Source organism: Zootoca vivipara, chromosome 8 (genome assembly GCF_965207765.1).
Source record: "Zootoca vivipara chromosome 8, rZooViv2.hap1.1, whole genome shotgun sequence".
Lineage (NCBI taxonomy): Eukaryota > Metazoa > Chordata > Lepidosauria > Squamata > Lacertidae > Zootoca > Zootoca vivipara.
Genome location: NC_142591.1, coordinates 64,552,764 through 64,571,997, shown reverse-complemented (window position 1 = coordinate 64,571,997; position 19,234 = coordinate 64,552,764). Strand labels below are relative to the sequence as shown.

General features: G+C 47.2%; 1 protein-coding gene across 2 annotated transcripts in view; it reads right to left on the bottom strand.

Annotated features, from left to right (window-relative positions):
• The window catches only part of CPQ (carboxypeptidase Q), a 183,501-nt gene extending 164,705 nt beyond the window's left edge, over positions 1-18,796 (bottom strand). Inside the window, exon 1 of one of the 2 annotated variants that reach the window (XM_088675731.1) lies at positions 18,452-18,796. The gene's annotated coding sequence lies outside the window, so the exon portion shown is untranslated. Of the gene's footprint in view, positions 1-17,390; positions 17,539-18,451 lie in introns of those variants that run through there. The other variant, XM_088675732.1, reaches the window with a different exon arrangement.
• Between the last annotated feature and the right edge of the window lie 438 nt (positions 18,797-19,234).

Genomic DNA, 19,234 nt, shown 5'->3' with positions numbered 1-19,234 from the left:
AGAGAGAGAGAGAGAGAGAGAGAGAGAGAGGACAGCCTAAATGAAGAAAGTTTGAGTAATGCTTCTATTTTTATACAGAATTTCTAGAAATCCTTGTTGACGTTTGCAAATCAAAAGGAGCTAATTCATGGTGCCGAATAGGAAATGTAGAAAAGAAACAATAGGCTCAGGTTAATATCCACTTAATTGCTAGAAAGGTCTCCTAAATCTGTGAATAATCTAATAATTTCCTAACGATGTTTTCTGTTTGATTTCCCTCCAAGGGATACAGGAAATCATATACCTGGGAGTACATGAGGTGGCTTGGATAACATCGGATTAGACTTTGAAAGCCCTGGGGCAAAGGAAAGAAACTTGCATGGTACACGGGGGCGTCTGGTACAGTTAGTAGCATCTAACAGTCAGTTTGTTATGACAGCTGTGGAAAAAGTTGGCTCAGAGGTTAGCTGAATGTGCAATATAAGAGGAATTATGGCATTGTTGTTTTTAAGTTATGGGGTTGTTTTCTGAGATGGAAATAGAGCAGCAAAGGCTGAAAACGGAAGAAATTGAGATATTTCTGAATGCCTGCTCATACTTGTTCAACAAGAGTTATCTCTCTGTGTTTTGGGACTCAGAGTTGTGTTCTGCTATACATTTCGATGGATTTTGAACTAGTCGGCTTTGCCTCAAGGAAACTCCGAAAGCAGATTGTGTGTGTGTGTGTGTGTGTGTGTGTGTGTGTGTGTGTGTGTGTGTGTACATACACACACACAAATATGGGGCTGCTAACCAGTTGCCAATCCCACCTACCTGCCAACCCTGCTTCCTCCACACCTGGCTGACCCCTCCTCTCTTTACACCTGAACAACCCATTTCCCTTTACCCCTCACAACGCCCCCCCCCATGCTCCTCCTCTTTTAAAGGAGGGTGGGAGGCGTTTCAGAGAGCAGTTTGGCAAACCGCTCTCTGCAACGCCTCTCCCTCTCTGTTACACCTCCCCGCAGTCACATTATGAACACATTGTAGTGACAAGACTTGGGGAGGCCCGCAGCAGAGCAAAGAAGGGGTATGGCTGGGCGGGGGCCTGGAGGGCCAGATTTGGGCCCATCTCAATGGAGGAACTTGTCGGCCTGGCTCCTGGCTCCTAACCAAGCACATGCTTAGGACTAGGGCTGGGCGATAACTGGTTTTCAACATCATGATATATCACCAGCTAAACATCGCAATATACTGATATATCACCATGTCTGAGATAGGGATCGAGCTATGTAGAGGCTGGCTTCATGGTTTTTCCCACATTGTGAGTTTTTCATAGCATACACACACATAACGATTTGCAATATATTGACAGGTCAAAAACTATGAAACCAATATCATGATATGGACTTGAGACTGGTTTTGGACAATTTATCAAAATAAAGCCCAGCTTTACTTAGGATGGCGGTGAAAGAAATTAAGAATGTTGACTTGATCTAGCACAAGAGATGTACAAATATGGTTGTCTTAAAAAACCTTGTTTGTTTATTTTCCTGCTTACTCTTGGAGATGTCCACTCTCAGGCCTGGAGCGAAGAAAGCAACACTTGCAAAATATCAACATGCAACCCTTCTGCTTGTCAAGTGAATAGCAAAACAGAGCAGGGCAGCAAGAAGCCTTCTCTATCTAGAAGCATAGCTTCTCAACCCTAATCTACCCTGGGAAATGCAAGTTTCTGGAGTCAAAAGTTGTAATGCGATCTCCCTAAGTTTCTCGAAGCAGCCGTATGGAGTATGGAGCTGTCACTATCTGTCAGCTCTTGCGCTGGCGGCTTGGCCAGCCCTGTGGAATTAGGGAAACCGAATACAATCAGACTGTCATATCAAACAGCAGTTACAAAGGCATTTCTTGGGCACCCTCAAGCAGCATTCCAGCAGAGAAGACCCTGTGTGCAGTTTCCGCTGCTGATAATGAACTCTGAACATTGCTGGGAAGCTTTCCTAGAAATGGCAAAACACCTCTTTTAATGCAATTTGCCGGGTTTTTTCCCTCTTTTAATTTGTCAGTAGAACGGATGAATAACTTCTACTTAGGTTTCTCCGCTGAGCTGGAAAACAGTGGGCTAACTACCATTTGTAAGATGCTGCCAGATAGCTTTCTTTTTTTAATACTTGTCCATATACTCACTGGTGCAAACCTGATACCAGTCACTGTAAATAACAAGCCACACATTGTTCAGGACAGGTAATTTCTGTTGATTTCAGAACAGCTTCCTTTTTATGTCGCGAATTCAGAACAACATTGTTAAACAACAAGGCTTTTTTTTTAAAAAAAAAGGGTCAGTTTGGAAGTATTTTGAATCAATATGCTGGTTTTAGTAACATGAATTTTTTTAATTAAAAAAACACCTGTTGCGTATCTCCAAGGAGATAGGAAAAAATACTTTGCCTGATTTACACATTCTGTTTTTGGGACATGGCCGTCTTCCCAGACATCACTCCTGGGTTTAAAAAGGACTTAATATGTAACAAGAGTCTAAGGGCTGTGCCCATGTCAGATTTATGCAACAAGGCCACACAGAGCTGTAATTGGGGAAGTCATGATCAGACCATTCCTGGAACCCGAATATTCATTGCAGAACAAAATTGTGAGGGAGCTGGTTAATATATTCTGCAAAAGTCAGGAAAGCAGGTTACTTCACTAGAATCATAGAATCGTAGAGTTGGAAGAGACCACAAGGGCCATCCAGTCCAACCCCCTGCCAAGCAGGAAACACCATCAAAGCATTCTTGACATATGCCTGTCAAGCCTCTGCTTAAACACCTCCAAAGAAGGAGACTCCACCACACTCCTTGGTAGCAAATTCCACTGCCAAACAGCTCTTACTGTCTAATGTTTAGGTGGAATCTTCTTTCTTGTAGTTTGAATCCATTGCTCCGTGTCTGCTTCTCTGGAGCAGCAGAAAACAACCTTTCTCCCTCCTCTATATGACATCCTTTTATATATTTGAACATGGCTATCATATCACCCCTTAACTATGCGTTCCAGGAATGGTCTGAGATCATGACTTCCCCAATTATAGATCCTGGGGGGGGAGGTCTTGGTGGGTACCTGTGTGCCCACAGGTTGCCACGTTGGAAACCTCAGCATAAGGCATAAACATCATATAAACCAAATGTAACATTAGTGGCTCCTGCCAACCTAGCAGTTCGAAAGCACGTCAAAGTGCAAGTAGATAAATAGGTACCGCTACAGCGGGAAGGTAAACGGCATTTCCGTGTGCTGCTCTGGTTCGCCAGAAGTGGCTTTGTCATGCTGGCCACATGACCTGGAAGCCAATAATGCGAGATGAGCGCCGCAACCCCAGAGTCAGTCACAACTGGACCTAATGGTCAGGGGTCCCTTTACCTTTACCCTTAACATTAGTGGCATGGATATTGCCACCAGAGCTAGAGGGATGTGAACAAAGGAATCAACATTTGTGACGGGAATTAGCTGGGTTTTTTAAGGTGTGCCACTTTGATAAGATAAACCCCATATTTCAAAGGTGTAAAAGCTACATTTCAATTAGTCCGCTTGTCTTGAGGAAAGCATGCTCAGTTTCCTCTGTGGATCAGAGCCTGCCATCTAACAGCAGAAGCCTCAGACCCCACATCTCACCTTGTTTCCTGTCCTGTTGGATAAGTGATGCTAAATCAGCCTCAGTGCCCAGTGAATGTTTTGTTTGGGGGGGGGGGGGAGTTGATGTTTGTTTAAGTAAAGTAAGCTTCCTATTAAGTGTATGCACTTCCAGGGGGTGGGGGGAATCTGTCATTTGAAGCAAAGTTTCTTCAACCGCCATCCTCATTGGTAAGGTCTGCAATGTTAATTCTTCTATTCCTGTTTATATATATATACATACTGTATATATAAACACACAAATATATACAATTGCTACTCCATCTATTAACTGTGTGCAGCTGAAATTCTGCCAATTTTCACTGGGTGATATTGCTGAAAAGCTGGGTAGCTTTTCCAGGCTATCAGACGCGAACGACCCTTTTTGAATCCCTCCAAACACATGATGGACTGACAATTGCCAGCTGTCTGAAGTTATGGAGTGACATAATTTGAATTGCATTCTATTGTGATTTGGGGGGGGGGGAATCCTTTCTCCCTTTCCATTGGCACAGAAGCAATATGCTATTTAGGCTAAGCACTGGGACTAAAAGGTATTTTATTTCAACCATGTGGACCTTGCATTCAGAATAGCTGTCGGTAGCTGTGATTTATTATCAACTAACAGGCCATTCAGATGTGCTGATGCCAGAAGCGGACAAGCTGGCTATTTTGCAATGAATTTATAGACTGTCCCTAATCCTCAGACCCACATTCCTCTTCTTTTATAGCCCCATGCTGAACCTTCTTGTGACCAATGGACCCTGGGGGCTATTTGGGCAAAAGTGCCTCTGTCTACCAGTCAGGCACATAAATTAATAACTCATCCCTTCCTGGGAGTTTGAGAAAAATCAAAGCTTAAATTTAAGGCAGGGTCAACAACTGCAGATGCTTTGCTGTGGCTGAAGGATGAAGAAATCAAGGCTGCAGGAAATGGGTTGAAGTAAAAAGGTGGAAAACGAGTAAGAACACAATCCTAGCCCCCCCCCCCCTAACCACAGTAGATAGCTGGAGATGTGGGGGTAGAATGGCACACGGTTGCCCCTCCACAGGTGGAGAGCATTGCCTGGCGGGGGGGGGGCACGACAACAGCATTGTTTCGTCTCATTTCACTTTGAATTTGTATGCCGCTTTTGTGTATTGATATACACAAGGTGGCTTGCAAGGCGAAGAAACAACAAAATATATAGCAAGGATCACACATCTCTCAGGGTTGTGAGTTCGAGCCAAACGTTGGACAAAAGATTCCTGCACTACAGGGGGCTGGAACAGGTGGCCTGCTATGGTCCCTTCCAACCCCAAATTCTCTTATCTTATTAACTATCCAACGCAATGCAAATAAGCCATAATAATAATAATAAAATGTGACTTTAAAAGAAACAACTTAGATAAAGTAACACGCAGTGCTGCATTTCGAATATAATATTATACAATTAATATGACATCAGCAAATATGCGGAAATTCACTCTCAACAGCTACAAGAAATCATTACTCGTCTATAATCAAGAAAAAGTCGCAATACTTTTTAACAAAAAACCCCATGCAAAATGTTCAAATTGAGCAACCAAGTCATATACTTACAACATTAATTTTATATTTTTTGCGTGAGTGGCGGCACCACACACCTGGCTTCCCAAATCTGAGTGTCGCTGCCATTTAACAAAAAGAGGTGAGACACAGGAGGCGCAGTGGGGGTTGGGGGTGGCATCAAGCAGACATTCCTGTCACCGGGCCCACACCATACTGAAATCCCCACCACTCTAGGGCTGCCATACATATGGATTTTCGCCAAATCAGCAAAATGCCCCGGAAAAACCGGACTTTTGGCAACTAGGGCGATCTTTTAAAGAGAAATGCTTTTAAAATCCAAAAAAATCCCAAATGCCGTATATTGCAGCGTATAAGACGACTGGGCGTATAAGACGACCCACAACTTTTTCAGTTAAAATATAGAGTTTGGGATATACTCGCCGTATAAGAAATACGACCCAGCATATAAGACGACCCCCGACTTTTGAGAAGATTTTCCTGGGTTAAAAAGTAGTCTTATACGCAGGAATATACTGTACTTATATTTGGGGGGGGGAGAGATGTTTACACAAAAGTTTAGCAACTTTGTCCAGATTTTTCACTTTGGGGAATATGGCAACCCTACACAACTCATGCCTCTCAGGAAGCAGCAACAATGCTCCCCCTTGGGCAGCCCATTGTACAACAACGTCCCACTTCTGTCCCAGTTCCAAAATGCCTCATTTGGCCCAGTGTTTGCTTTCTGCCGTGGAGGAGCCCCCTCCCCCAGCCCTCCTCTCCACCTTCCCAAGTCAAGGGTGGGTTCAGAAAAGCCACTAACTTCTTTTAAGCATCCTTTTGTCCTTGTTATCAAGGATACCAATTTGCTTTAAAATTTCAGCAGCTAGCAATGGTAAATCCCATTGGACTCAACCCATAAGAGCAATCAGGTTCTCAGTGATCATTGTCGCCACATTTTCTATGCATGTTTTCAACCCATTCTGATTCCCCCCCCCCCCCAGAGGGGGGTTAGAAGCGTGATTTTATTCATTGTTTCAAAAAGCACTGTCATTTTTTTTAAAAAAGTGCCGATTCTAGCTCATTTTAATTCCTGCGAAAACACCCCATTTTAGCACGGCAGAGGACCCTTTTTGAGTAAGGTAGAGGAAGTGCAGCAGAATGCACTCATAACGATAGATGATCAAGCTTTCTTTAGCGCCTCAGCCCTTGCTTTTTCCCCCCCGCAGGACCAATTGCAGTCATCAGCAGTCGTTAACAGCCATCAACAGGTTTACCACTCCTATCAGCCCATCACCCATTCCCACCCACCCCCAGGTTTCAAGTGCATCTGTTTCAAGTGTATCTGAAGAAGTGTGCATGCACACGAAAGCTCATACCAAAATAAAAACTTAGTTGGTCTTTAAAGGTGCTACTGAAGGAATTTTTTTATTTTGCTTCGACTCAGACCAACACGGCTACCTACCTGTAACTAGAACGATAGATGAATTAGCCACTGACTCTTCCATTACACTGCCAGCACTGCAGTTCCAACTCTGAGAAAGTTCATTCTGACTTGAAGCGCTTCGTCGGCTGGATGACTTCAGGATTATCCCCAGGATGGCATACCAGGGACTGTTTTTCATACAGATTTTAGTTCTATGCCATAGTCTCAACCTCTTCCCAAACCATAGAGGCAATAGTATACAAAAGACGGGTAAGGGGACAGAGACAAACTGAGCGGTTTTTTTGGTCACTTTGGTGCTGTTGACTTCACCCCCGGAGGCACACTCCATTGTCTCTTGAGACAGATGGATGCCACCAACAAGAAACTGTCACAGGCGCCACAAAATACAGTTCGGGGGTGGGGGTGTCAGATGATGCTCAGGACTAGCCTTCCTTGCCCCCCCCAACAACAACAGGGCAAACACCTATGCACAACCCAAAACAAAACACAGGCGAGAAAGCAAGCTACCCCTTGTCATAAAAATGTAATTTTTCAAAAAAATAATAATGGAGAGGCCATGGGGCAGGGACTTGGCAGGCACAAGGGGGGCACTTGAAGGTACCACAATGCCCACAGGCACCAGAGTGGGGACCCCAGTTCTGTCTGAATGGGATGCTGCCATTTGCTGTTTTAATTCGATGGGTTAGTTTGGAAATGTTTATTTTTTTGTCAACTGTATGTTTTATATTTTACTGATTACTAAATAATAATAATAATAAATTAATTAATTAATTAATAATACATTTTGTGCTTTTTTTGTTTCTACCCTGGGAACATGCATTTACGTTGAACGTACAGGATACAAATGAAATAAGTAGATAAAAATGCTCCCACTTAGAATACTAGCAGCCACATTCTCAGTTTTTGAAACAAAGCATTTATTTTAGAAAATAAAGGTACTGAATCACAGTGCGTCCTAGAAAGTATAAATTGTTCCTCCTTCCAGCTGCCAGACTACATAGCCATGCCATTTGCTTGCATGTTTATGTCCCAGTGGCCTCAGTTCAAGACTCTTGAGCTGCAATGGCTGCTGATGCAGGATTCAAGCCATAAATCTCCGAGGGTGGTTTCGCTTTGAGGCAGGAACACCTGACCAAGGCTCACACGGGCCATCGGGCAGAGACCGATAGCAGGCTAGATAGAGCCATCTCCTCATATTCCAAAGACATGCCAGATTTGTCCTTTCGATGCGAAGATGTAAACAAACGGTGAGGAGCCTGGATTCTGGTACATGAAACGCAAGAAATAACTCTGGGGGCTAGTGGCAGCTCCCCACCACACAATATTTCCCATTACCGCATCAGCTCCCCCGGCTTTCAGAAAACAATTTACATTCTACACAGAAGGAGTGGAGGGGCCAGAAGCCAAAGTGAGCAAAACAAGGGAGAGTGACTCTTAACTTTGCTAAAGTAGGCTATGTTCCCACTGTGCAAAAAAGCCATAGGCACAAAAACCTTTTCCATCTTCTTTCCAAGCAAGCATGAGGCATTGCCGCTGTTCAAGGGCGCATTTCAGCCAGGCAAAAAGCCCTTGAGGAGCGCATGGAACAGGACTGGTGGAAAGTGTTGTCTGTGGGGATTGTGACCTTGGGAGTCTCAGGGGCCAGTCATAGGGGTGGAACTACTATGAAACTGTCAGGGGGACTCCCTACAGGGAGCCTCCCCCCATCATCCTGACCAGCCCTTCGCCCAGCGAGAGTGGTAGCAGCGGGTCAGGCGGAAGCGGAATGGAGGGAAGGCTCAGCGAGGTATCAGAGCCCCGGCACGGCCCTAGCCAGCAAGTGGAAGAGGGAGCACAGCTGCTTCCAGCGCCCGAATTGAGGCGCGCACCCAAACGCAGGGCGTTTGGGGTGCCCAAGCTATTATGCTGGCCCCGGAGCAGAAGGGCACCATTGCCAGATTCTGCGAGTGACTAGGAGGTCATTTTTTCTGCTATCTCTGCACTGTAAATAGTATGCACAATAAAACCCTTAAAGACAGAGCGGACTGGAGCGTCTTTACTCGGGAGCAGCCGCAACAATTCCTTGACAGAAACTAATGGAGCTTAAGCTCCAGGGGCCTTAATCCCAGGGGGCCCCCAGAAGAGACTTTAGTCCACATTGCTTGACAAATGGGCCCAGTAGACCTAATTTGAGTTGCATTGATTTGAGTCAAATTGATTCATTTTGTTGTTGTGTGCAACAATCCCAAAGTTTGAAAGTCAGTAGCACAGATGTTGTAAGGGTGTGGTGATCTGTCATGGAACAGCCCCGTGGAAGAAGAGAAAAATGGTAACCTAGACTTCGTTGCTGGTAGGGACATCCTATTCTATACTCTCCAACATTTCTCTAATCAAAATAGAAACATCCCAAGGAAGAATGGGGCATTCTGGGATCAAATCAGGAACCTAGATGGCTTTTGTAAATCTGGGACTGTCCCTGGAAAATAGGGACACTTGGGGGGGGGTCTATAGTCCTTGGTCCTTTAAATAATGGTCCTTATCATCCCTTCACTCCCCAAAACAATTTTCCCCCCTCAAATCATCCCCATAATGTGCAGTCCCTAAAGCAGGGTAAGCCAATGTGGTGCCCTCCAGATGTTAAAGACCTCAACTCCCATCAGCCCCACCCAGCAAGGTCAACGGACAGGGATGATGGGAGTTGTAGTCCAAAACATCTGTAGGCACCACACCAGCTGCCCCTGCCCTGAAGCTTCCAAGTTTAATTGGCAAAGGAATGTGTAAGAGAAGAGAAACCATTTTTCTTCTCCCTGTATATTTGGCTCTCTTAATCGACGGAGCAGATTTACGCCTTTAATGCCCTTTCTGGAGTTAAACCAAAGCTTTAATGAAATAGCGTTTCCAAGAGTGTATTTTGTCAAGGGAACATTTCCAAATCTAATTCTCAAGATATTTCATTTGCGTTGAATTATTCCACCACCAGAAAGAAACACAGCCCAAAATGTACACCTGGCAATCGCACAGCTGCATCAACTCACCGCAGCAGGGAGGGAAGTTTTCAGATAGAAGAAGAAGAAGAAGACAGTCAAGCACAAACGCCACAGGCTGCAAGGATGACGTGAACCTAAACCGAGTCAAGAAACTACGCTCAGCTCCAACTGCTACCTAGACTCTGCCACCACCTGGGGTACAAAGGGAGAGTGGGAGGCCGTGCCCACTGCCTCTTGGCAAAAACATAATGCCTAGGGAAGGCCATAGCTCTGGAAATTTGTGGGATCTTTATTTATGGGAAATTTATGGAGGGAGAAAGATTGTTTTTTGCTGCTCCAGAGAAGCAGACACGGAGCAATGGATTCAAACTTCAAGAAAGAAGATTCCACCTAAACATTAGGAAGAACTTCCTGACAGTAAGAGCTGTTCGGCAGTGGAATTTGCTACCAAGGAGTGTGGTGGAGTCTCCTTCTTTGGAGGTCTTTAAGCAGAGGCTTGACAGGCATATGTCAAGAATGCTTTGATGGTGTTTCCTGCTTGGCAGGGGGTTGGACTGGATGGCCCTCGTGGTCTCTTCCAACTCTATGATTCTATGATTCTAAGGAGTTGTTTCCAAAATGAAAAAGAACAAATTGTGATTCTATCTCTTGTGTGGCACCTTTCAGACTAGCCAAGTCAGGCTGCAATCCTGCACATAGTTAACAGGGAGCAAGCCCCATGGAAATCAGGGGCTTACTTCTGAGTAATGCACAGTGTCATGGAGTCATTAAAAATTGCGACAGCAGGGACTCATTCCGAACCACAGACACTTTTCAGTGTTAGTGATGTGCAAACTGCATGCTAAACCACAATACCTAAGTTTAGGCAATATATTTGCAAGGGAGGAAGATAAAGCGAAAAGCGGAACAACTTGGGCATGCCTCTGTGACCTCCTCCTAGCAGTTCCACCACATCTGCCACTGAATCCAGGCACTGACCCACCCCGGACTTGTTTAGCTTGAGCAAGGTGCTGGTCTAGCAGCTGAAAGACCATGAATATTCAACAGGAGAGCTCTGAATACTGAAATTCACTTCCCCCACCTGATACAGACCCAAAAGCTTTGCATAGGTACAAAAACAAGAAGTAATTCATCAACAGAGGGTGGCAGCTTAAATTAGTTGCATGTAGCTATCTGGACAGCCGGGAGAATTCAGCTGCATATATAACTGACTTTGCACACCAACAATTAATTCACTTTAGACCAGGCTCCCTATTACTCACACGTAGGCCAAGCCAACCATTTTTCAGTGCTTTGTTCAAGAGAATAATAGAGAACTCACTTAGCAGGGATGTTTTAGCTCGTGATAAACTTCCAAAGCATGCTTTTCCATGCAAACATTAATATGTCTAGGACGGCGGCAGCATTTTCAAAGTTATGGTGCAGGTGCGAACACAGTCTTTGTAAATTGCCAAAATAAATCAAAATTACTGTTCTAAGAAATATCTGCCCTGCTCTCAAGTGCGCCTGACATCATGTATGATGCACATTCTGGCATTTCATAAACTAGAATTCCGGTTTATTTAATTTCGCACTAAAGGGAGTAGCATCTGTAGAATGCTGCTTTCCCAGAAATAAGTGGGATTCGGGGGGGGGGGACCTTATTTCAAAGGAGACAAAGGGGTGGTTTATAAAAAGGAAAAGAAAATATATTATTACTTATAATGTTAGGTGAAAACATCACACAGTGGAAGAATTGTTACAGAGCTGCTAGCCATAGTCCCCAAGCAGGGAAAAACAAGGCCAGCCTGAGATGGACTGGGGAAGTAAAATGAAGCCGGGTGGCAGTGTACGGATCTGCTGCCTGAGGCAATCACCTCTAATAATAATAATAATAATAATTTATTTGTACCCCACCCATCCAGCTGGGCTTCCCCAGCTGCTCTGGGCGGCTTCCAACAAAGATTAAAATATATTAAAATGTCACACATTAAAAACTTCCCTAAACAGGGCTGCCTTCAGATGTTTTTTAAATGTCAGATAGTTGTTTATCTCTTTGACATCTGATGGGAGGGCGTTCCACAGGGCGGGTGCCACTACCGAGAAGGCCCTCTGCCTGGTTCCCTGTAGCTTTGCTTCTCGCAGTGAGGGAACCGCCAGAAAGCCCTCGGCGCTGGATCTCAGTGTCCGGGCAGAACGATGGGGGGTGGAGACGCTCCTTCAAGTATACTGGGCTGAGGCTGTTTCATTTCAACTTCTGCAAGATCTCAGGCAAACCTTTTCAGCCTAGGAGTTCACACATTTTCTCTAGGAACCCTGCCCTGCTACACGCCACCAGTGCTCATCAGCATGCCAGTGCTGTGAATATTTCTGAAAAAAATAAAATCTTGATCCAAAACAGGGCCTTTGGAGTGACTTGCCAGTTATTTTATTCCCATGGCACCAGCAGCCAAGTTCCATTTCAAAAATAACCCACAGTTTCAAAATAAAACCTGGAAATCCGTCAGAATGCTTATACAGTATTAATGCATTAATAATGAGATACTTGCGGTTTTCTGCTGGTACATTCGCCACCAGTGACAAATGTGAGAAAGCTCAGACACAAAGATGCCCTTGGTCCCAGGACAAGAGGATTGTGGGAGCTCAGCATGCAAGAGAATGCAGTGCTCTTGTCAACACAACAGGTCAAAGGACAGGCCAGGAGGGCAGACACTGGGAGTATTTAAAAAAAAAAAACCCCACAAATATCCTGCTATTTGTTTTCTTCCCTCTCCCCATGTATAATTTACTAGGACATCTCTGCCTCCAGCTATTTTCCTTCCTCTGCAAAATTTAAGCCATTGATTTTCAATAAGCTTGGGAAGCAAAGAATTTGTATTTTTGTTCTTTCCCGTACAAATTGCGACATCAGATGTACCGACCTTTTCAGCAAGGGCAATTCAGGCAAGGAATGTGAAAAATGGGAAACCAGCTCAGCACCATTTGCATGGAAAGAAGGCAGTTCGTCTAATTATTAAGTGTCTCTAGATTTGTTTAGCCAACATGGAAGCTGCATTCTAAAGTGTGTGTGTGTGTGTGTGCGCTCCTGATTTTTCTTAAGTAGGAAAAACAGAGAAAAATCAGAGTACTCAACTAAATAATTGTGCAAGCAGAATGACTTGCCCTTGTGCAATGGGACCTCGCTGCTCTCCTCCTCCCCACTCCTAAATCTGTTTTGATGCGTGACAAGTGAGTCGTGAGGTGGGGAATCCCACTGCACAAGTGGAAGTCATTCTGCTTGCACAATCATTTAGTTGAATAAAGCCAAAAGTTTGCTTTATTTGCACACTGTTATGATGTGAATTGGGACACGGTTGGCGCTGTGGGTTAAACCACAGAGCCTAGGGCTTGCCGATCAGAAGGTCGGCGGTTCGAATCCCCACGACGGGGTGAGCTCCCATTACTCGGTCCCAGCTCCTGCCAACCTAGCAGTGCCAACCTACAGCAGGAAGGTAAACGGCGTTTCCGTGCGCTGCTCTGGTTCGCCAGAAGCAGCTTTGTCATGCTGCTGGCCACATGATCTGGAAGCTGTATGCTGGCTCCCTTGGCCAATAGAGCAAGATGAGCGCCGCAACCCCAGAGTTGGTCACGACTGGACCTAATGGTCAGGGGTCCCTTTACCTTTATGATGTGAATTGAGAATTGAGAAACACGCATGTAAGAGTGCCCTGAGGGATCCAACCAAGAGTCCATTTAGTCTAGTATACACACGGACAAACAGATGCTTCTAGAAAGCTTTGAAGCTTATCACAGAGGCCAGAGCCTTCCCGTTTGGGTCTTTTTGGCTATAATGGCTGTCCCTCATGAATTTAACTCCCTTTGAAGCCACCCAAGCCAATGTCCAGCATCACCACACACAGGAACCATGATCTGTATACCTTTAGTACACATTGCGTGAAGTATTTTCTTGCGTCCAGATTCTATTGCCAATCAGTTTCACTGCTGCTGAACATCAAATTGCCATTGAGCTATCAACCTCAACCCCCAGATCTGTTTGCTGAATAGTTTCAGGTCCCCCTGGGCTAATGCTTCTCCACTGCATCATCACATATCTACAGCAGGAATTGGGAACCTGTGTGCTCCAGATGTTTACAGAATCAGAGAGTTGGAAGGTACCCCAAGGGTCATCTAGTCCAACTCCCTTCAATGCAGGGCTTCGGCTCCCACCTGCTCCATCCAGCATGGCTAATGTTCCAGGATGATGGAAGGTGTAGTAGTCCAACAACATCTGGAGGGCCACACATTCCCCTCTGTGGTTCTACAGCAGGCATCCTCAAACTCGGCCCTCCAGCTGTTTTGGGACTGCAACTCCCATCATCCCTAGCTAACAGGACCAGTGGTCAGGAATGATGGGAATTGTAGTCCCAAAACAGCTGGAGGGCCAAGTTTGGGGATGCCTGATCTACAGGCTATCCTGGTGAGCCTTCCCTTAAACAAGCAGGGCAGAATTACTGCCCATCCTTACAGACACACACACACACACACACACACACACAATCTCCTAACTCTTATTAACTAACTACTCACCAGGAGCAATAGACCACACAGGAGAGGATACAAGCCTAGGAACTTTCTCCCGCAACAAACCCTGGTGCCAGTTCTGCCCCCATAGCTAGTAAGAAAAACACTGCAACAGAACCTAATGGCATCAGCCTAACATCAAGGATTCATTCCACTGCAGAATGATGAACATAATAAATGGGCATCAGAAATGGTAACCTGTGAGGGGCCATTTCAAGACATTCTGGCTATGTTCATACTTTAACCCCCCCCCCCAAAAAAGAAGGGTGCACCAAAAGAAGACCCCAGTGGGAAACTGTTAAATTGGAATAATTTGCAGACTTTGGCATTGTTGGGTTTAATATCGGCTGGGAGTGCCTAGCTCACTGCAAAAATGCATTCATTATGTACGCTATTCATCTTGGTTTGCCAATTCATTAACAGTTGGGAAAAGCCAACACCCAGTTGGATGAAAAGATTGACTCCTTTTGTTATGCGACTGAATCTAATTTTCATGTGGGCTCTGCATGTGACACACATCTAGCCTGCATGGCTGGGTCTTCCGGCTTTACTTTACAATAACAATTCTTCTCACAGCTCAGCCATATATGTGTGAGTGCATTTATTTGGGGGGGGGAGGGGAGAGAATAATGTTTCAAGTATTAGGCATACTGCTGAAGCTTTCTGCTGCTATTATTGGGGTTGCTTTGTGAATTGCATGTGGTTTGTGTAAATGTGTTCTTGATATACAGTATTGAATAATATCCAACCCTGCCGTTCTGCCTGTGCAAACAGACTTCCGCTTGTGCAACAGAACTTCCCTTTCCTCTTCTCCCCCACCCACGAAGCCCTCCCTGCACCCTCAAAATAGTCACAGATGGTTAAGGGACCCTCTGGATCAGCATCTGCAGGTGAAGTGAAGTCCCTTGCACCATTGTAGCTTTATGTTCTTAGATCTATAGTACCGTGTTTCCCCTATTTTAAGGCGTAGTCATTTTATAAGACGTAGCAGGATTTTTACACTTTTGCGGAATTAAGCCATACCCCGAAAATAAGCCATACCCCGAGCCACCTGGAACTGGTTGCTGCTGTTGCTGCTGCTGAAGCGCCGTGCAGCTCTCTATCCGTCCTCGCCCTCAACTGCTAATTTCTCACACGGGCGGGGGGGGGGAGAAGCAGGAGGAGGCACAAGCACCGCGCGCTCGGCCCTCTTTCGGCGTCGCCAGGCGAGCCGCGCTGGGAGCCTCCCCACTCGGTGACGGGAAACCCCTCGGTGACGGGAAACCCCTCGGTGACGGGAGCCCTGCTGGCCCCTTCCGCGCTGCCGGAATGTTGTGGGGCCGCATGGCCCGAAGCAGAGCAGCAGCGGGTGACAAGCGGCGGCAGGAGCCGCGCCGCCGAAACGTTCTGGGGCCGCATGGCCCAAGGCAGAGCGGCGGCGGGTGACAGGCGGCGGCAGGAGCCGCGCCGCCGAAACGTTCTGGGGCCGCATGGCCCAAGGCAGAGCAGCGGCCGGAGGTGACTGACGGCGGCGGGAGCCCTGCTGGCCCCTTCCGCGCCGCCAGAACATTGTGGGCTGCATGGTCCACGGCAGAGCGGCGGCCGGCAGAGCGGCGGCATGGTCCACGGCAGAGCGGCGGCCGGGTCCGCTGGCCCTTCCGCGCCGCTGGGGCGACTGACGGCAGCGGGAGCCGCGCTGCCGGAACGTTGTGGGCTGCATGGCCCAAGGCAGAGGGGCGGCGGGGCGACTGACGGTGGCGGGAGCCCTGCTGGCCCCTTCCGCCTTCCGTGAGCAACAAAAAGAAAGCGAGCCAGCCAGCCAAGAGCTTGCGTTCGCTCCTCCAGACCACTCCGCCGAGAGCCTCCGGCCTCTCGAGCGGCGATGCTCGGGCGCCCAAATGGGAAGAAAGACCCCCCTCACCAGATTCTGAGCGCTCCCTGCTCCCCGACGGATCGGGCAAAACCTGGCGCGCAGCGCAAGCGCGGGACGGAAGGCGCGATCCAGCCATTTAAAGCTGTGGCCGCTGCTGCTTTTTAGCCCCCTCCAGCTGTTTGCCAGTTTTCTGCGTCTTTTTTGTGGTGTGTGAGGAGCGCTGCCATAAGGCTGCGCTCCGGCCACCTTTTTAACCTCCCCCCCCCAGTTGTTTGGTAGCTTTTGTGGCGCATGAGGAGTGCTGCCATTGGGACGCGCTCCGAACTTTTTTCTACCCCACCCCCCCAGCGGTCTGGCCGGCTTCTCCTGCCTTCGCAGAGTGCTGCCAGCCCAGCAGCAGCAACGCCGGTCGCAGCAGGAGGAGGCAGGAACCATACTAAGACACCCCCCGAAAATAAGCCATAGGCTTATTTTCTTGAGTAAAAAAATTATAAGACGGTGTCTTAAAATGTGGGAAACACGGTAAGTCAGTGGGAGACCTTTCTGTGTAAGAACTAACTAACAAGTTCAAATAAAATCATCTGATGAAGCAGAGTTTGGCCCATAAAGGCTTGTGCCAAAATTAGTATGCCGCTAAACTCTTGCTGTTACTGTTTGAGGTTGATGTGAGGTCTCTTTTGCATTAGCGCCGATTCATACATGCACGTTATAACTGCTGCAGATAAAAATTAGCCTGTGTGCAACCCAGAACTTGGATAAGTCTACCCAATCTACTACCGTATATACGTGTATTAGAGGAATATCTGCCAAATACGAGATAGGGGTGCCAACATTTCCCTGCCTTTTGGCAGATTCGAGACTCACAGGTGACATTGCTCGGGTAAATTTGCCCAGCGCAGAGACCTTCCTTGTCCCCTGCAAATGTTGCTGTACCCCTAAGTGTACATATCCCTCCACCAGCATGGGATGGTGGGGGGTTGTAGTCCAGTGACATGTAGGGGGCCATGGAATCCTCACCTCTGATATAGAGGCAGTGTTGAAAAACTTTCCCTGGTGAATATTAGTTTTGCATGCAGCTGTTAAAGGCTGTCTTTTCTCTGAGACCTCTGGGTACAGGGCGGTATCCAAATTCAATCAATCAATCAAGTAGCCTGCCAAGAAAGAAATTGGTAGTCCTGTTTGCTCAGCCTATACAAAGCACACAGCCACATAGGCAAACCCTGGTATGCTCACAACACAGTGGAAGGTATACTTTACTGAGAACGGAAACTTACTCAGTTCAGTGGAGTCTACTTCCAAACAAGTGTGCACCACCGGATTGTTGCCTTAGTGACAGTGGGTGGAAATAAATAGTGGGGGGGGGGACTCCACTTCATAAAATTTCTGTACCAAACTACTATTAGAGGAGCAGAATCACTCAGGAATAAGCGGTAGCAACTTTACCTAAAATGCTAGATTCCTCCCAGTCCCAAGAACTGTCACCTGCCGTTCCTGTTCTGCTCCCGATGCTTGCAGGAAGGAAGAAGCCCTGGTTATTGGACAATGAATCCAGAGACCCCGGCTGTTAGCAATGAGCAGCAGCTGGAAAGTGGAGGAAAGAATGGTGGAAGAGGACCTGAAACGTTATCTCGCTCATCATCTCCTGCCACTGACAGAGTCAGCACCTCAAAGTGGCCCAAACAAATGCTGTACCTTTTAATGAAATGCCTTTCATCGTGCTGAATATCTAGAGGTCGATCTCCCAGTAGTCATCAGAAAACTGGCTGCAGTTTGCTGTTCCCTTGGGTTGTCCCCCACCCGCACCCGTCAGGTTCAGTGATTGGCTTTAATTAAAAACACAACAGCAGAATTAAACTGACCATGCAAGGCTAGGGCAGGCGCAACTCATCCTAGGAAGGGAAATGCATAACAGCGGAGCTGGACCACGAAGCTGCAAACAATCACCCCTCCTCCTCGTCGTCTCTCCACTACACACAGTCCTTAAAGATAATCAATAAGCTCCTCTGGAAGGTGAAAAGCAGTCGTCAATACAATCTATCCATTCAACTGCGCAGTCACACCCTCCATAGTTTCCGCCGCTACCCCTTCCTACTAGGCAAATACAGTACTGTACTGTGTAAGTTGCTACAAAGGCAAATAATAAGTTGCAGAAGAAGCAGAGCCGCATCCAACAGGTAAAGTTCCCCCTCCTTCCCGAATTGTGGGCTGAATTGTGAGCAAGAGGAGAAGGCCTATATGGGGTTTCCGCCTGGTTCAAGGAACCACGAGCCCCCCGTGAGAAGATCTGCTCCCTTGACTTCAGGGCACATTTTTTTAGTTTCTGCAGGGGCGTTTCAAGAAGCGGCGGCTCTCTTTGTGTGCAAGCGGGCGCAGCCGGCCCGCCAACCACGCTCCTTTCTCCGGCCTTAAAACTGCGCAGCCGCGGGTCTTTCTGGCCCGCGAACGGCTCCCGAACGGCCTCCTGCCGTGGAGAACGCGGCGGAGGAGCGGGGCTGTTCACAAACCTTCCTCTGGAGCGAGAGAGCGAGCGGGTGGCGGTCGGAGAGGAGAGCTCGAGGCCACGGCTCCTTCGCAGCAGCAGCGTTTGGCTGAATGAACCGGAGAGGCGCTTTTCTCCCCGCCTGAGCTGGCCGCCTGGCAGCATCATTTGCCTCTCCAGCGGGTCCAGACGTCAGCCTCATGCGCTGCCTGTGCGCTTTGGAGAGGCTCCTCAGTCACAGTCCGGCGAGGAGGGCCAGAGAGAGCCCCTCGCCTCAGTGTGGCGTTGCCAGGAGAAAACAAACCAAGCTCTCTCTCTTTTTTAATGATTCCAGCACCAAAGGCATCAAGGCAGGCTTGTGCGAGGCCCCAGGCGGGAGTTTTGTGAGAAGAAAGTTATAAACTAAACAAGAAAAAGGAGCCAGCAAGGCTACATAAGAGGGCAAGGTAGCTGGGATAAACCAGTTCATTGCAACATCTCCCATGCAGCGTATTTTGCAAAGCTACTACAGCAGGCACCCCCAAACTGTGGCCCTCCAGATGTTTTGGCCTACAACTCCCATGATCCCTAGGTAACAGGACCAGTGGTCAGGGATGATGGGAATTGTAGTCCAAAACATCTGGAGGGCCGAAGTTTGGGGATGCCTGTACTTAGTGTTTCCCAACCTTGGGTCTCCAGTTGTTTTCAGACTACAATTCCCATCATCCCTGACCACTGGGTCTTGCTAGCTAGGGATGATGGGAGTTGTAGTCCAAAAAACAGCTGGAGACCCAAGGTTTGGAAACACTAATCGTAGCTTTGGTCACAC